The sequence below is a fragment of the Loxodonta africana genome, chromosome 4 (assembly GCF_030014295.1).
Source record: "Loxodonta africana isolate mLoxAfr1 chromosome 4, mLoxAfr1.hap2, whole genome shotgun sequence".
Lineage (NCBI taxonomy): Eukaryota > Metazoa > Chordata > Mammalia > Proboscidea > Elephantidae > Loxodonta > Loxodonta africana.
Window position 1 is genome coordinate 122,286,265 of NC_087345.1, and position 16,902 is coordinate 122,303,166.

Consider the following 16,902-nt stretch of genomic DNA (forward strand, 5'->3'; position numbering starts at 1 on the left):
AAATCCTTACCACTACTACCTATTTTTCACAGTTAATCTGCACAAAACTACCATTCATCAGCACTCCGTCCTCTCATGTGTTTCATGTAATGCCTTGATCAAGTTGGCTTCCCACACCACACCCACATTCTTAATCTAAAGACTCCATTGCCTTCTATTATTTCGAGAAACATGGTAGGATGTACAATGATACAAAACAAAGCTTTGGGGACCTCTAAAATCAGCTTGGAGGATGACACAAGCTTAGGCTTATCAAAGAGTAAAAATGCTCACTCTGTTAAAGTAAAAGCAAAGAGATTTATTGAGGGCAATACAGTTCTGAAATTAGGAAAACACAGGGCACAGAGAAATCTACTAAATGCTCTGAAGCACGGAGGGAGAGGTACACTTCTACAGAAAGATGAGGAAGGTAAGTGCGTGATTGTCACTTGGTCACAAAGTGGGTACATCATCAACAACTCTATTTTCAACTGCCTTCTTCCAGGAACACCTTGTAAATACAATCACATTCCTTACTGCCACTCTTATTTACTAAGAATGGCTAAACTTCATTCCTGATCCTCACCCTTATTTGCTAAGAGTGGCTTGAGGCAAGAGCCAGGCAGGTTAAACAATATGACTGAAAATGAGCCAGGATCTTCTGATCCCGACCAGCCAGAGGCCTAAGGCCATATGCATATGAATGGGAAGAAGTCAAGGTTACATTCTCAGGAATGCAGAAGCAGGAGCCTGCAACAAAATGGAGTTTTTATTCAGACCTTATGTCAGCTATTTTATTATGCCAAGAGCTGCAATTTTAGAGGTTTGCTAGCACAGGCCTGTAGACTGGTCAGCCTTCATTGTCTTCAGATAGTGTCTGCTTGCTTCTGTACCTAATACACTCTTTTATATCTCAAAAGTGATTGACGTAATTCTTCTATCCCTGTCTACTCAACAGTCCCGCCACCCACTTTTCCTGCTCTGAGAACTTAATTAATGTCATTGATCAATTAATTGTAAAACAAGAGGGTAAAAAGGTCTACAGAATGCCTGAAAAAATAACTTTTTAGTATGACGCATTTGTATACTATTGATAAAAACAGGCAAGATTGAGATGCCCTAAGTAATATTCAAAGATAAAGAGCGATACATCTGGGGGGAAAAAAAAATGTAAGGGCTTTATAAATCAAGAGTGAGCTATTAAAGGGATGTGACTGACTGTGAAGTAGATCATAATATTAGCAGTATCAGTAGTATCTTGAATTAATATGGAACTTTCTATTTAATATCATTTGCCATAATTTGTGGTATTAACAATTAAATATAGAGTATACCTTGGTTTCCTATCTCCATAAAATACATGTTAAATTCATCCAGAAGTTCGCCTACACTGGGCAAACAAACCTCATTGTTTTGTGCAGTACAATGGACTTCTTAGCAAAAAGAAGGGGGAAAAAAAATCTAAATTTTGAGTGTCTACCATGTGCCATGGTTCTCTACATACATTATTTCATCTAGTCTCCACAAGAATCATGAGTATCATATTACTATTTCCAATTTATAAGAGAAATTTGAGATTCAGAAACGGCAAATAATATTTTCAATGTTTCATAGTTAGCAGGTGGGAGGAGTAGTCCATCAGTCACCCATCTGGCTTCAAATCCCAGCAAGTTTTCTTTCCTCTGTGTTAAAATCCTCCCTAAAGAATGTAGTATGTAACTGTGAAGAGGTAGGCTAGGAAAAATTTTCCCTATGCCCCAATGTGATTTTGAGGATTATTTTAAAGGAGGGAAACGAAGCCTCATACCAAAACCCAGTAGCGGTGAGAGTCCTTTGAGAAACTTCTTAGAATACCAGTCCCTGTAGGTAATTAGGCAACATGGCTTTCCCTTCCACTAAGTCATTCACAGGCTAAACCTTTCCCTAAAATGCTGCTGATTGCGAGTGACTTCCGAGCCCAAATAAGCATTTTAGGCCTATTTAATAGATCAATACAGTAATTTCGCTCCTGGGCCCCTGAAATCATTTGTTTGGACCTGATGTCCGTAGTCAGACTGAGATGTATACTTTAGCATGTGCAGGGAATTACACAAATAACTTGCATTGAAAGATGTTAAACCAATTTAGATTGTGTGGAGGAGGAAGTATTTAACTCATTTCCAAGTGACTGGGATTAAATGGGTCATTATAAAGGCAATGCCTTCAACTTGCATCACAAAAATAAATAAACAAATGAAGCTTTTGGCCCAAGGATACATGGAATCAAGTACAGATGCTTCAGAATTAAATTGCAGAGGCTAGAAAGAAAACCTCCCCCTCCGCTGCCGTTGAGTCGACTCGACCCTAAGTTAAAGGGCTTTTTTTTTTCTTCCCCTTCTTTTTTTTTCTTTAATCACTTCTATTTGATAGTGAAAGAGACTCCCAAGAGAAACAGTAGAGAACCTACTGATTGATTCACAAAAACTCAGTGGACAAACACCCCAAACCCATTGCTGTTGAGTCGATTCCAACTCATAAAGATCCGATAGGACAGAGTAGAACTGCCCTATAGGAGTGGCTGGTAGATTCAAACTGCTGACCTTTTGGTTAGCAGCTGAGCTCTTAACCACTGTGCCACGAGAGCTCCAGACAAACACTCCAAACAACCCCAGTGCCGTCAAGTCGATTCCGACTCATATGAGGGGAACGATTTTGCCTTAACTCCCTAGAGGAATAGGGTCTATGTGAAATTAATAATTTTCCATCTCTAATTTTGATGACATAAAAACCAGAGTTATATGCTTATTTGGATTGGATTCCAGCAGCAACACCTCCTGCCAACTGAAGTCCGTTAGTTGTGTGTGCTGAGACACCAGCCAAAAGGCCATTACAATAGTCTGAAGGGAATAAAATAAAAGTTTGAACATGGATCCTTCCATCAGGAACAGTGAATTGGCACTAAAAGGAAAATTTTATTATAGCTGAGATGTGGCTCATTTGTCAGATGTCAAAGGAAAGAAGATTCTCCATAAAAGAAACCAAAAAAATGCCTTTGAAAAGAGTAAAATGAAGTCCTATGTGGACCGATGAATGACTTGAGTATGCCCATCAATGTAATAATGCTGATAACAGTGAAGCCAGATGAACATTCCTTCATTAATTCAATCATTCATTAAACAGTTGTTGACCACCAGGTACTTCGCCAGATGCTGTTGACACAGACAGGCATAAGATTCCTTTCATGTTAGCAAGACAGGAGGACAAAGTAGAGAAAAGATGTAAATAGGTAATTATAATGTAATATAGTGAAGCACAGAATATGGTAGTTTTCCTAGAAGAATACTTCCCTTGAACTGAGCATAGGTGCATCATCCTGGAGGACAAGACACTTGACACAAATCTTGAAATACGGGTAACACTCAGCCTACTGGAGAGGGTAGTATCCATGAAGTAAGAGAATGAGCCAAAAGAAAGCACTAAAGCCATAGCTGTGTTGGGAACTACAAGAAGTTCAGAGTGTTGCTCAAGCAGAAAGAGTGCTGAGTGCTGAGAGACAAGAAGAGGCCAGATTGTGGTGTGCACAATGTGTCTTCTAAGGGAGCATATCCTTCATTCTGGAGACTGAGTGGCCTGAGAAATAGGGCACTCTGGCCCTGAATAGAGAAGAAATTTTAGTGGAACAATAGTGGAGACCAGGTGATCAGTAGGAATGCTATTACAATAATTATGGCAAAGGATAATGAGGGGCTGAATAGAAACCTTAAGGGTAGAGAAGATGGGACAGTATGAAAAATACTTAAAATAAAGTGGGTAGGTAGGGTTTGATGACGGATCAAATGCAAGGGGTAGTGAGGGAAAAGAAGAAATATCTGAAACCTCCAAAGTTTAAATGAAAAAGGGGAAGGGATAGAATGAAAGGTAACAATGTTTGGTCACAGGGCCAGGATGGTTTGTTTTGTTTGTCTTTAATTTTAAAAATATTTGTTTAAAAAATACATATATTGTAAAAATTTAAAGAACACAAACAAATGCCAATTCAATATTTTTTGCTTGTACAATTCAATAAAACCAATTACATCAATCATGTTGTGTGGTCATCACTAATACCTGCTACCGAATTTTTCATCTCCATAAACAAAAACTCTGTTACCTAGTGTCTTAATCGTCTAGTGCTGCTGTAACTGAAATACCACAAGTGGATGGCTTTAACAAAGAGAAGGTTATTCTCTCACAGTCCAGTAGGTTAGAAGTCCAAATTCAGGGTTCCAGATCCAGGGGATGCCCTTCTCTCTCTGTTCGCTCTGGAGGAAGGTCCTTGTCATCAGTCCTCCCTTGGTCTGGGAGCATCTCAGTGCAGGAACCTCAGGTCCAAAGGACACGCTATGCTGCTGGTGCTGCTTTCTTGGTGGTATGATGTCCCCACTTTCTGCTAGCTTCCCTTTCCTTTTATCTCTTGAGAGATAAAAGGTGGTGCAGGCCCTACCCCAGGGAAATCGCTTTTACATTGAATCAGAGATGTGACCTGGTAAGGTGTTACAATCCCACCCTAATCCTCTTTAACATAAAATTACTATCACAAAATGGAGGACAACCACGGAATACCGGGAATCATGGCCTAACCAAGTTGATAGACACATTTTGGGGGCACACAATTCAATCCAGGACACCTAGACAATGATTCCCCCCACCTCCCACCCTCTGCCCTGATAACCACTGAGACAACCAGGATTACAGATGAAAGTTAAGAAGCTAAAATAAACCATGATACAGACATGTAGAGAGAGAAAGTAGTTGAGTAACCCTGGGTAAAGCATGTTATTTCCCTGGGCTAATATCGTTATTTTTACTTGGATTAGATTGGTTGATTAGATGCCATCTAATAATACATCCAGACCTATTATATTTGCTTATTGGATTTTATTTATTTGTTTTTATTAAAAAGTATAATATCTGTATGCTATATATAAAAGTGCCTAAGCACATTTTGGTGGATTGAATTTGATTTTAAATCTGCTAGTACTTCTGTACCGTGTCTCCTTTAAAGGCAGGTGCCAAGCTAGTTCTATAATGCTCTTTTAGGCCCATCATTTCCTTCTCTTTATTTTTCTACCAGTGTCTCCAACAGACTGAGGCACAATTGAAAGTTTCTATCCAATCTGATCATCCTGCAGCACATTATTGATATGAATCAGCATTTTCATTATATTAATCTCAATTTTCAGATCAAACTGCCAGTAGTATATAAGGCATTATGTTTCCTGCCATTTGGAGTCTCTAACTCATTTAGATTTACCTGGAAGCATGAGTGAGGAAAATGATAAAATCAAAACATAATTTTCATAGCTATTTGGACAGATGGAACAATGTCAACATGGTCTTTCTATTTTAATTTGTACTAATCTGCTCTAACATATATTTTTTCACTCATTCAACAAATATTCATTCAGCACTATTTTGGGTCCCTTGGAATGCTTCTGGAATTTAATTATAGTACAGGGAAGCATTCCATTACAGACACACATAGAACATTTAAATATAGAGAGAGAAAGTGATAAAATCTTGGGCAAAGTAAAGGATATTGGACTGAGAGAGTTTCCAGGATACAATATTTTCAGTGTTAAAACCAGGAAAGTCTCAGGCAAACCAGGACAAGTTGGCCACCCTAGACTGTGGGGTGGGGAATACGTAAGCAATTTTGAAGAGGGAGGTCAAGTTAGGCTTCATTGAGAAGATGGTAGCTCAGCAAGGTCTTAATGGAGGTCAGAAAGTTGGACAGGTTGTTATCTGGTGTAAAAGCATTCTAAATAGAGGGAAGAACTAAGGAAATGGCCATCTTATGGATTGAATTGTGTCCCCCAAAAATGTGTCAACTTGGCTAGACCTTGATTCCCAGTGCTGTGTGATTTTCCACCATTTTGTCATCTGATGTGATTTTCCTATGTGCTGTAAATACTACCTCTATGATGTTAATGAGGCAGGATTAGATGCTGTTATGTTAATGAGGTAAGATTTGGTTGTATCTTGAGTTAATCTCTTTTGATATATAAAAGAGAGAATCAAGCAGAGAGACAGAAGGGCCTTGACCACCAAGAAAGTAGCACCAGGAGCAGAGCATGTCCTCTGGACCCAGGGTCCCTGTGCTGAGAAGCTCCTAGACCAGGGGAAGATTCATGACATGGACCTTTCCCCAGAACTGACAGAGAGAGGAAGCCTTCCCCTCTAGCTGGCACACTGTATTCGGACTTCTAGCCTCCTAAACTGTGAGAAAATAAACTTCTATTTGTTAAAGCCATTCAGTTGTGATATTTCTGTTACAGCAACACTGAGCTGGGGGCATGTTTCTTGTATGTGGATACAGTGACAGTACGCATTACAGACAGACCATGCCTACAAAGGCAACAAAATAAAAAGAGCAAAGTATAGGTTAGAGAGCAGTATTCAAATCATCTATTTTCTAGCACTCTGATACTGGACCCCTTCAAACTCTCTAACAGAATAAAAACCAAAAACCAGTTGCTGCTGAGTTGTTTCCAAGTCATGGTGACCTCGTACATGCAAAGTAGAACAGCTCCATAGGGTTTTCATCACTGTGACCTTTTGGAAGCAGATTGCCAGGCCTTTTCTTCTAAGGTGCCTATGGGTGGATTAGAATCACCAACCTTTCGGTTAATAGTCCAGCATTTAATCATTTGTGCCACCCAATGATTTCATTATTGAGAATATTAAAAATAGCAGGTTTAAATAATTGGTAAATGAAAATGGAATAAGTAAAATTACAGTTGTATTGAATCAACAAACAAAAGAATATCTGGGACCCAAAATTCTTCATAGCTTGTCTTCAATATCCTTCAAGTCATTGAGACTTTGACAATATAAAAAACATAACATGAAACCAATCTATATATTCTTCCTTCTATGTATTTCCAGCCCTTAATTTCTGCCTTTATACTATAAAAAAAAAACAAAAAATCCCCCAATATTCACTAAAGGTATTTGCTGTAACCTTAATAGTCCTCAGCCTTAGTCTGTACCAAGACTAAGTTAGCATTTCACAAACAAACAACAACAAAAAAACCCCAGAAACTTGAATGTTCTCATTATTTTAGATCTTATTGACAGTTTATCTAGACAATTCACACCTAAGAAAACCTTTAGCTGAGAACTTTGTATGAATTAGAGCCATTGTTTCAGTAAACGATGCAGTTGTATTAAATCTCATATCCACACTGCGTGATATAAACAGAGGTTACCTATTCAGCTAGAGTGAATACTTCAAATAAAATCAAATTTACAAAGCCCTAATTTTCGTTCGGTCATTTTTTGGAGGAGAGGGGGGTAGGGAGCCTGGTGGTACAACGGTTACGAGCTTGGACGCTAATCAAAATGTCAGCAGTTCCAATCCACCAGCACCTTCTTGGAAACCCTATGGAGCAGCTCTACTCTGTCTTACAAGGTCGCTTTGAGTCTGAATTGACTCAAAGGCAATGGGTTTGGTCATTTTTTACTCACGGAGATACCGTATTTTTGTGCAAACAATGTATAGCTACGATTGCTAACCACGCCCTCCCCACCCCCCCGCACGAGGTACTGTCCTAAGTGCAGACGCAGTTGGCAAACAAACATAAAAGGTGAGTGTTATTTGCCTAAAATACGGTATTTTGGCCTAACAGGTATCAAATGACAACAAAAGTCCCTTCCTTTCATTTTTCACCACATCGTAAGCAATTCCTCCAAGGACTTCCTCAGAGTTATCTACAGATGGGAAAGGCAATTCACAATGCAATAAAATTTATAGCTCATAAAATTATGAATAAGCCAAACGTTAAAAAAGAAAAAGTTAAACTAGGTTTAAAACGATCTTTATAATATCAGCCACATGAACTGACACAGAAAATGAATTGCAAATGTGAGGGAATGCAACAACTAAATGCTCTGTGCTTTCTGGATGTTAAATGGAGACTGTCAGCACAGCACAAAAAGATTCAGGAAATAGTCATTGATTTCTCTCAGTAGAGGTGGCCAAAGTAGGACCCAGAATAGATTTTTTAAAGCAAATTAACTGAGTCTGACCATAATTACACAAGCCAAGTAAAGGAGGTATCTGGAAATTACGTGATGAAATAAGTCAAGACAGATCATCAGTGTGGTTTTTATGTGTAAAAGAATAAAAATACAAACAAATATACAATTAAACAATCCAACATTTTTTTCTCTCATCAGTAAAATTTCTCTTTTAAAAGAAATATTTGAATACTTAGCAATATTAGAATAGTCTCAGTTTTTCACTTCACTTACCTCCTTAGTGTAGATGTCCTTGGCTACAATGACATTAACATCTAGAAGAGCGATTAATGAAAACAAATATTATAGATATACAGAATTTTTGGAGTTTCCACAGGTTTGTGTCCTTGATGGTTGTCTTAGATACCCAGTATACAAATATCAAAAATGAGTGGTTTTATAGAACAGAAATTTATTTCCTCACAGTTCTAGAGTCTAAAAGTTCACATCAGGGTCTTGACCTTGTCGATTCTTTCTGTGAGCCTCTCTCCTAGTTTCTGGTGTCTTCCCGTGATCCTTCGCATTCCTTGGCATCTGTCTTTCCCCCATGTGTGTGTCTCTGTGCCTATTCTTGTCTTTTATAACTCAGAAGTGATTAGGTTTAGGACCCACCTCATACTGTTATTACCTCATTAACATACCAAAAGAAACCTCCTATTTCTAAATAGGATCACATCCCTAGGTACAGGGGTGAGGAATTCAACACATAATTTGGGGGGGACACAATTCAATTCACAACAGTGGTCTTCTCATCTTAGTATGCACACCTTCCCTAGGTGACCCCATCTATTCCATTGATTGTAATAATTATCTCTACATTGATGATTCTAAAATCTCTATCATGACCTCTCATATACTTACACCCCATGCCCATATTTTCCTTATTTCTGTCATTATCTGAATGTTTCCCAGTAACTTCAACCCATGTGCCAAATTCAAACTAATTATCCAAACCCATTCTGCTTTTTTTTCTGTATTCTTCCCAGTTAAATATCATTCACCATATGTTAGGGATATGGGTAATAAAGTCACCTTTTGTACATCCCTCTGCAGTATCTCTGGCCCATTCCAATCAGCATTTTAAGGAATCCATATCTATGACATATCTACTGAATTTAACTCTTTGTCTGCATTTCCATTATTACTGTATCTCAAGTCCATTCCCTGCCTTTCCCGGCTTAGATCATTGGGCTTGACATCTGCAAACTCTTTTTCTGAGGCTCCCTTACCAACTGACTTCCACTTCATTTTGACCAATGAGAGGCAGAGGTGGAAAATTGGAGTTCTGGAGAAGAACTAGCCATACTGCACCCTGGAGACTCCATATTGTTTAGGCCTCCAGATTTGCACTCATGATGTTTCTCTGGATGGAATTTACTTTTTCACTTTTTCCATCCAGCAAATTCCTACTTTCTTCAGGACATCTCTTTCAGTATGTTCCATAAGCTTCTCAAATCAATATCTCAAATTTTAATTCATTATCTCCCTTACCCTCATCCAGTCTCTCACTACAAGCCTTCTCCATTAATTTATGTTTCACTATGGAATTTCTTAAGCCAGAGACCTGGGAGTCAACATGGGTTTCTCCTTTCCTTTTCCAGATATTTAAATCAATCAGAATTTTTTTGTAAATTTTCCCTCCTTAATGACTCACTAATCTGTATCCTATTTTACATTCTCATTATAAAGCCTGTAATATAGACTCTTATCACTTATCACCTAGATTATTTATATACTATCCAGTTTCTGTGGCTTCCTGTCGACTGTTCCCATTGCTGCTAGAATAATCTTCCCCGTTGCAATCTAGAATGTGGTTCTTATCCCATAAACCCCTAGTAGGAAACTTATTTCCACTGAGCTTAGGATACAATTTAAGCTCTTTATCGTGGTACACAAGACTTGCCATGGTGTTTCCCCATCTAGCTCATCTCTCACCACTCCTCTTCTTCACTTAGTGCTCTAATACTATTAAAGAGTCTGAAGTTCTCACACTCTCTATTTCGTTTCATGTATCATTGCCTTTGGCCCACTCCTCCCTCTTTCCAGAATACATTTCCCCACCTTCTTGGCCTGGATAATTCGTTATCCCCTCATAGAAATTTTGCTCAGGCATCACTTCCACCAGAAAGCCTTTCTTTGCAGTCTCATTAAGTACACCTCATCCATGATCCCATAATGCTTTGTGCCTACTTCTATGTGAGCCATTGTTTTCTCATTGTGTTTTTATTTCTGTCTCCACCAACAGACTATGAATTCCTTTAAGGCCAGTACTATGTCATTTTCTCTGGGTTCTCACTACTTAGTATGGTCTTCTAGCACACAACAGGGGTTAAATAAATATTTCTTATATGAATAAAGCAATTATATTAGAGTTATATATATATATAAAACCACCCAGTGCTGTTGTACGAGTCGGAATCCACTTGACATCACTGGGTTTTTATATATATGGTATATCTAAAATATGTAATCTATTTACTGTTTTTTTTTTTTTAACTCTAGTAAATTGAAAGTTAAAGATCAGATCTTACTTACCTTTGAATCCCTAGCATCAAGAAGAGTGCCTGACATACAGTAGGTACTCAATAAATGCTGAATTTTGAATTTTGATTGGTTTTAAATGGCTTAGACTGAGTTTACTTGGTGTCTGAATTTATTGGCTAATTATGCAACCCTCTTCCCTCCTGTCCTATGCCAAATTATTGAGTCACTAAGGCTGTCAGACAGTTATCTGAGGACATATTTTAGGCAGAGAAGCATGATAGGTGTTGAAAAGCTTAAAATAGTGCAAGGTTTGATCTTTGTTCTTTAAGAATTTTACAATCTAAAACTATATGTAGATATATATGTAAGTCTAGTATCAAGGTTCATTATATGGATGGGACAGATAGGACCTTATTAGCCTCATAAAACAGGTCTTCACTCTTCCCCAGCCATCATGGATTCCATGGATTCAGAGATAACATTGTTCCCATTATGTATGATGCTTTACAAGACAAAAAACTTCTCTTAAACCTGTGTCAAGAGCTAAGAAATGAGTCAGAAAAAGATATCTCATTCCATGAGATAACTCGCCATAACTTCCTCATTAGTGAGAACGACATCATCATAAAGAGTATCTGCCAACAATCTGATATGAAAATGTATATGCATCATGAAAAATAATTGCTGTTCAATTACTACGAAATTATAAAGCTGTTGTACAGGTGCAATAATGCAAGAGCCTTGAAAGTATGAAAAACTGCTTAGCTTAGGTAATTATATGTGTTCGAATGAGGTCCCCAGAATAAAATTTGCAGAGTTTGAAGAAACAGTGAAATCAGAACCAATGGCCTATTTATGAGTATATATATTTTTTAATTTTCTAGACTTTTTTCTGTAGACTTTTTGAAAGGGAAAGGATTTTTTTTTTTTTTTTAACTTTGGGGTCTAGGGAGAGAAAGAGATGCAGTAACTCTTCCTTTGCTTTCCACCTTCTCCATCTCTCAAATTGGATCCACAGGGACAGTACTGCAGAGATAGAAATCTAGCCATAACCATGGTAATTGCATCTTTTAAAATAGTTAAATCTTACTTATGCCCTGTGCATAGTTTACATATTTGAAAAATAAAATTTATAGCAAGACAATTCTATTAGTACTGTGAAGAGGATATATTTCTTATAAATTTCCAGGGTCTTTAGCAAGGGAAATTAGAATTAGAGAACTAGAAAGGGCCTTAAATATCATCTAATCCAAAGTCCTTTGTCACTGGGTAAGAAAACCAAAGTCCTAAATTTATTGTCCTAAATTTATTTTAATGCTTTTAGACCTGGTTTTTCCACTACTTACAAATTTTTGCAAGTAGTGGAAGAAACAGGTCTAAAAGCATTTTTACAATATTATGGATTTGATTAGGCATAAGCTCTATTGATCCAGGTCTAATTTTCTTTTCTTTTTTTAATCAATTTTTTTCCTTTTTTATTGTGCTTTAAGTGAAAGCTTACAGTTCAAGTCAGTTTCTCATACAAAAACATATACATACATTGTGTGATTGTAGTTGCTCTCCCTACAATGTGACAGCACACTCCTCTCCACCCCATATTTCCCATGTCCATTCAACAAGCTTTGTCCCCCTCTGCCTTCTCATCTCGCCTCTGGACAGGAGCTGGTCACATAGTCTCATGTGTCTCTACTTGAGCTAAGAAGCACACTCCTCACCAGTATCTTTTTACGTCTCATAGTCCAGTCTAATCTTTGTCTGATGAGTTGGCTTCAGGAATGGTTTTAGTTCTGTGCTAACAGAGAGTCTGGGCTCCATGTCCTCTGGGGTCCCTCCATTCTCAGTCAGATCATTAAGTATGGTCTTTTTACTAGAATTTGAGGCCTGCATCCCACTTTTCTCCTGCTCCGTTAAGGATTCTCTCTTGTGTTCCCTGTCAGGGCAGTCATTGTTGGTAGCCAGGCACCATCTAGTTCTTCTACTCTCAGGCTGATGTAGTCTCTGGTTTATGTGGCCCTTTCTGTCTCTTGGCTCATACTTTCCTTCTGTCTTTGGTGTTCTTCATTCTCCTTTGCCCCAGGTAGGTTGAGACCAATTGATGCATCTTAGATGGCTGCTTGCTAGCTTTTAAGATCCCAGATGCTACTCACCAAAGTGGGATGCAGAACGTTTTCTTAATATACTTTGTTATGCCAATTGACCTACATGTCCTCTTCAGACCCCCGCCCCTGCTATTCTGTCCCTCGAAGTGTTTGGTTGCATTCAGGAAACTTCTTAGCTTTTGGTTTAGTCCAGTTGTGCTGACTTCCCCTGTATTGTGTGTTGTCCTCCCTTTCACCTAAAATAATTCCTGTCTACAATGTATTACTGTCAACTTCTAATTTTTAAGATCTTCAAACTTAAAAGCTCTAAGACAATTGTTTATCCAACTACAATGTTATAGAAATAAAATTGGACTGGTAGCAAAGGAGCAGATCAAGAAGGTTATTAATTAGTTAAGTTGGTTTAGACCAGAGTTCCCGGGTGGTGCAAGCAGTTAAGTCATTCGGCTGCTAACCAGAAGGTTGGAGGTTCAAGTTCACCCAGCGGCACCTCAAAAGAAAGGTCTGGTGATCTACTTCCAAAAAATCAGCCATTGAAAACTCTATAGAGTACAGTTCTACTCTAACACACACGGGGTAACTGTTAGTCGGAATCAACTTGACAGCAACTGGTAGCGATTCGTTTAGACAGTCAGGTCTCTAGTTGCCTCACCATAAAACAAGGAGTTTGCCAGAATACCCTATTCCAAATCTAAAATTATATAACTTTGAAATTAGGGGACTCTCTTAGGCTGGGTTCTCTAGAGAAACAAAACCAGTAAAGCATATAAATATATATAGAGAGAGATTTATATCAAGGAAATGGCTAACGCGATTGTAGAGGCTGGAACGTCCCAAGTCCGTGGATCAGAATAGAGGTTTCTCTTGATTCACCTAGCTGCAGGGGCTGGCAAACCCCAAATCGGCAGGTCGGAGGGCAGGGCTTCTGCTCACAGGCTGTGAAGATCCACAGATCCCAAGATTGGCAGATAAGCTGATAGTTCAAGTTCCATGGATTGGAGGTGAGACGAACAGGATCCAGAGTGAGCAAAAAAGCCAGAACATCCGCTTATATTCAGATGTTGGCCACACCCCCAAGGAAACTCCCTTTCAACTGATTAGCTACTCATAGCACATTCAATCATGGGAGTGAACACATACAAACACTGAGAATCATGGCCCAGCCAAGTTGACACACAATCTTAACTATCACAGGGACAATTAGTCTAAAATTATGAACTTTTAAAATCAGATTCTACTAGTTCTGCCTCTGTATCCACCACCTCTGATCCCTCCCTTCCCCCACAGTAAGATGCTTTCCTTAAGGGAGCCATAGCTTCCTTCAAGACATGTGTGTTAACTTACAAACTAGCTTATTTTCTAAGCAAATGATTGGCATAGAAGTGGGGGCCTTAACATTGATCAGCACTGTAAGTTTTTAAGGCCAGTACCATAGAGGTTACTTCCTTTTATTCATCTTCTCTAAAGTTGGTGCAGGAAAAAACCCAAATCTGAGATATGTAACAAAGAATTAATTTTACCTTCACATTGATCCAATTGCTTATGTTTTTCTTTTAATCAAAATTTAATCTAGTGTTAAAATAGTGTTAAAATAGCAGCCAAATTTTTTAGTTTATTCAAAGAAGTCATATAAGAATGTAACTCAAAGAAAATTAAAATTGAATTTAGATTAATATTTTGTAATTAATCTCAAAAATAACTAAAACATATTCACTTTTCCTATTTTAATGACTACTTAACTTCTTCTCAAGTTTATTGGTATTCCACAATAGCATTGTCTAAGGTCTCCTAAGCCTCCTCTAAGTATTCTGCATAGGAACAACGTAGTGTCCTCATAAATTCTCATGAAATCTGAATGGTATTCAGCAGAGGGCGATTAAACAGTAATGTTCTAAGCTGCTCTTATCTTGGGAATGTTTAACATTGTTACATGAAGTGTCATTGTGGTTTTTTGTTTTTTAAATTGTGCTTTAGATAAGTGTTTACAGAGCAAATTAATTTCTCATTAAACAATTAATACACCTATTGTTTTGTGACATTGGTTGCCAGCCCCACAACATGTCAACACTCTCCCCTTCTCGACCTTGGGTTGCCCATTACCAGCCTTTCTGTCCCTTCCTGCCTTCTAGTCCTTGCCCCTGGGCTGGTACACCCATTAAGTCTCATTTTGTTTTATGGTCCTGTCTAATCTTTAGCTGAAGGGTGAACCTCAGGAGTGACTTAAGTACTGAGTTAAAACGGTGTCTGGGGGCCATACTCTCAGGGTTTCTCTAGTCTCTGTCAGACCAGTAAATCTGGTTTTTGTTTTGTTTTGTGAGTTATAATTTTGTTCTATATTTTTCTCTAGCTCTGTCAGGGACCCTCTATTGTGATCCTTGTCAGAGCAGCTGGTGGTGGTAGCTGGGCACCATCTAGTTGTTCTGGACTCAGTCTGGTGGAGGCTGTGGTACTTTTGGTCCATTAGTCCTTTGGACTAATCTTTTCCTTGTGTCTTTGATTTTCGTCATTCTCCCTTGTTATAGATGGGGTGGAAACTGTAGAATATCTTAGATGGCTGCTCACAAGCTTTTAAGACCCCATACAGTACTCACCAAAGTAGGATGTAGAACATTTTCTTTACAATCTATGTTATGCCAATTGAGTTACATATCCCCTGAGACCAAGATCCCTCGCCCTAAGTCCAGTAATTCGTTCCCTCAGGGGGTTTGGATGTGTCTGTGAAGCTTCCATGACCTCGCCTTGGTCAAGTTATGCTGACTTCCCCAGTCTTGTGTACTGTCTTACCCTTCACCAAAGTTACCACTTATTTATTTTCTAGTTAGTGTTTTTCTATCCCCACCTCTCCCCTCCCTAGTAACCATCGAGGATTATTTCTTTCTGTGTATAAATCTTTTCATGAGTTTTTATAATATTTGTCTCATACAGTACTTGTCCTTTTGTGACTGACTTTTTTTCACTCAGCATGCCTTCCAGATTCATCCATGTTGAGATGTTTTTGAAGATTCATCATTGTTCTTTATCAATTTGTAGTATTCCATTGTGTGTATGTACCATAGTTTGTTTATTCATACATCTGTTGATGGGCACTTAGGTTGTTTCCATCTTTTTGCTATTGTGAGTCATTGTTTCACCTCCACTCAAAGCAAGAATTGGCTCTTCCCACAAGAATGTTGAATTCTCTTCTCTTATCACCTGTTGGATATGCCATTGGTGCCTGAAAATGCCGCAGTAAATCAAATGATAAAGTCACCTTCCTTCGTCCCGGATCTGTTCCTTTGTTTCTACTCTTGCTGAATAGCACCGCTCTCAGCCATGGTGCCTGTTAGAAACCATGGTGTGTGCACATCATCCTTGATGCCCTCACATTCTCATGCCCCATATCCAATCAGCCCCAAAGATTCTGCCTCCAACTTTCTATCAAATCCTGGTACCTATATCAAATCCTGGTACTTCTCTTGTCCATCCTTTTGTTCCTAGCTTATGACACTAGCAGTAACAGCAATAGTGGTGGTAGTAGAAGAAGTACCTAAGAATTATTGAGCACTGTCAGTACGTCTTAACTGGTGCCCATACCTCTGATCTTGAGTAGAAAAATGGTTTTGTATGAAGGACTTTAGTCCTTTATACTCTGTTTTATTGTGGAAATTCACTGTATTTGATCAGGACCAGCATATTCAAAAGAAAGAAATCTAAGATATGGTCAAAACTTACTCTTAAGAAAGCATTTATGATCTGACTTTTTCTTATCTCTTTGGTGTCATTTCTCATTTCTCCCCACATCCCTGTAGCTCCCCAATCTAGACTGATCAAATCTGCTCCTGCCTTGAATCATAAAAAATAACGTCTTAAGGTCCTTGTGATGGTTAATTTTGTGTTGACTTGGTTAGGATGTGGTGCCCAGTTGTTTGGTCAAACACCAGTCTAGATGTTGCTGTGAAAGTGTTTTGTAGATGCGATTAACACTAATTAAGTTGATTCTAAATAAAGGAGATTATCCTTAATAATGTGGGTGGACCTCTTCTAATCAGTTGAAGGTCTTAAGAGCAAAAACTCAGGTTTCATGCAGAGAAGGAATTCTGCCTCAAGACTGTAACATAGATATCTTGCTAGAGTTTCCAGTCTGCCTGGCTTATGCATTTCTGATTCAGCCAGTTTCCAGTCTGTCATCTAATCTATGGATTTTGGATTCACCAGCCCACACAATCACATAAGCCAACTTCTTAAAAAAATATATATATATGTATTAAACCAAACCCACTGCTGTCAAGTCATTTCTGAATCATAGTGACCCATAGGATTT